This window comes from Berghia stephanieae, chromosome 2 (genome assembly GCF_034508935.2).
Source record: "Berghia stephanieae isolate SIO BIC M18660-M18661 chromosome 2, UCSD_Bste_1.3, whole genome shotgun sequence".
In the NCBI taxonomy this organism is placed as follows: domain Eukaryota; kingdom Metazoa; phylum Mollusca; class Gastropoda; order Nudibranchia; family Aeolidiidae; genus Berghia; species Berghia stephanieae.
The window spans coordinates 126262984-126265643 of NC_088361.1; positions in this window are offsets into that span (position 1 = coordinate 126262984).

Consider the following 2660-nt stretch of genomic DNA (forward strand, 5'->3'; position numbering starts at 1 on the left):
AAAGTGGAAAATGTATCTTTTTTTCCCTCCATGTCCAAAAAAGAATTTTGACCGAAGAAAAAGGGTTCCGTTAATTGTTGGATCTAACCCCCCAAAGGGTAGTTACCCCCGACAAAGCCGTTTACAAACAAAAAAAAAAAACAAAACAAAAAAAAAACCCCAAAAAAAAAAAAACCCCCCAAAAAAAAAAAAAAAACAACAGACAAAAAAACAAAAAAACAAATAACAAACAAAAAATAAAAGGGGGAAAAACCCTAAAAAACAATTTCCACTTCCCAAATTTTTTGTTTTGGGCCCCAATGCAAGCAAATCAAAAAATTTCAACCATCTCTTTTTTTTTTTTTATTGCAAAGACTTGCAAAATTTTTTTTTTTCCCCTCCTTTTTTTCCGTTAGACTTTAGACGATTCCTAATCTCACCACCAAAGCCAACAACCGCGGGGGGGGGGCCCTCTCTAAAAATAAAACCCCCCCCCAAAATGAAATTCCTTTTTTTTCCTCTTTGAGCCCTCCCCCCCTTTTAAAAAACTTTCACACCCTGCAAAGGGGGGGGGGGGTTTGTATTTTTTCAATAAAGTTGGGCCGTTTTAAAAATTTTTAAATTGTTTTAAAAAAAGCTGAAAGAAACCCCTTTTTGGGGTTGGAACTGTAAAAGCCCCCTGTATTGAAACTCTTTTCCACTGATTTTTTTTTCTGGTGTTTAAAAAGGCGTGAGCCGGGAATTTTTTAAAAACAAACCCTATTTGCAGTCGTGGGGAAAGGGGGTTTTTGGTGAGTGAACATGTCTTTTGTGGTTTTACTCCCGGTCTAAAAAAGATGTTAATGCATTCAAATTTAATTTTTTTTAAATAACTTTTGATTACCCAAAAATTTTTGATTGAATTTTGGGGGCAAGAGTAGAAAGAGTGGTAGTTTTTAGCGTAGGTAAATATTTAGTAGTGGTTTGAAAGTAGTTTGGTAGTAGTAGTAGTAGTAGTAAAAAGTATGGGGTATTTTTAGTAGTAAATATTTGTTGTAGGAATTTGTAGTAGTGGTTAAAAGGGGTTAAAAGGTAGTGTTTTGTATAGTAGTAGTGGGAGGGAGTAGTTTAGTGGGAAGTTGTTAGTTTTAGTTATATTATTGTAGTAAGTGGAGTAGTGTAGTTGGTTTGTAGTAGTAGTAGAAAAGTATAGTAGTAGTATTGGTAGGAAGAAAGTAAAATTTTTAGTGTAAAATGGGAAAAGAAAAAAAAAGTAGTAGTTGATTGTAGTAGAAGTGTAGTAGTATAGTAGTAGTAGTTTTTTTTAGTTGTAGGGGTAGAAAATTCTAAAACGCTGTTACTTTATTATCTAAAAAATTTCTCGGTTTTTAAATTTTTTTTAAAAAATATCTAACAAATAAACATTTTTTTTTTTTTTTTACTCAAAAACCTTAAAATAAATATTTTGGGGGGCCCTAAAAACAACCGGGGCCGTGAATGAAAAAACCCAAAAAAAATGCTTCCCCATCACTTGGAGAAAAACAACCCCCCAAACTTGGCATCATTACTTTTTTTCACGATGTTTGAAAAAAATGCATCTTGTCGTCCAGTTTTTGCGATTTAAATTTTTTATCATGTGTCAAAAATTTTTTAGAAATACCCACAAATGGGCCTGACCTATTTGTGGGTTTTTTTTGTACTAAAGGATTCCCCCAAAGCCTTTTTTATACAGAAAAAACGGGGCTATGTGGTCCCTTTTTGAAAAAGGGAAGGCTTTCGGATCGGAAAGTCCTGGGTTTTTGCCCTCGCTCAACGCATAGTTTAGTCCTTTTGGGAAAAGGGGGCTTACTACATTTTCCCCACCGTACTCAAAGGGGTAAACTGAGACCTGGCCGTTTTAAAAACGTTGTCTCTGTCTGTAAAAAAGATTATCGCCCGAATTCCCTGTGGGCGTTCTTTAGTTTAAAAAATTGTTTTTGGGTTTTGACCCCCTTGTTTTAAAAAACTTTGAACACGTTTAGTTGGGGGTTTGCTCCTTTTTAAAAAAAATTTTTTTTAAATCCGGGGAAAAAAAAGGGGGAAAGGGTAAAAAAAGGAAACATTCGATGGTTAAAGCCCTTTTTTTAAAGGGCCAACCATCAAAATTTTTTTACAAATGCACCGACTTCTTGTCGAGAAACGACAAGAAAAACGAAGGAACTTTTTTTTTTTGGGGTTTTTTCGGGGATTTGGGGTTCAAAAAGACTTGGTCAAAATTTTGGGGGTTTATTTCAAATGCTGTTACTATAGAAATACTGTAAAAACAAGTTTTTTTTTTTTCAAAAAAGAACTCGCTTCCCCTCAGGAAAAGTTTTTTATAGAAAAGAACCAAGTTACGTTTCCCCGGGTCTTTTTTTATTATTTTTTGCCTTTCCCCATTTAAAAAAATAAAATTTTCCCCTAAACTGTAAACAAAACCGAATAAAAAAGTTTTAAGGTTTTTCTAGTTTTGTGTTTTGGTCCCCTTATAGATATTGCCTTGGCTAAGAACTCACAAAATGCCCATCCGGGGTTTTAACGGACCCCTACCAAAACCTGTGTAACCATGGGAAATTTTAGTCTGGAAAAAACAGTTTGTGAGAATTACTCATAAACGTTTGGGTGGGAAAAAAAAAAAAAAAAAAAATAAAAAGATCCGATTTTTGTCAATTCGAAAATCTATA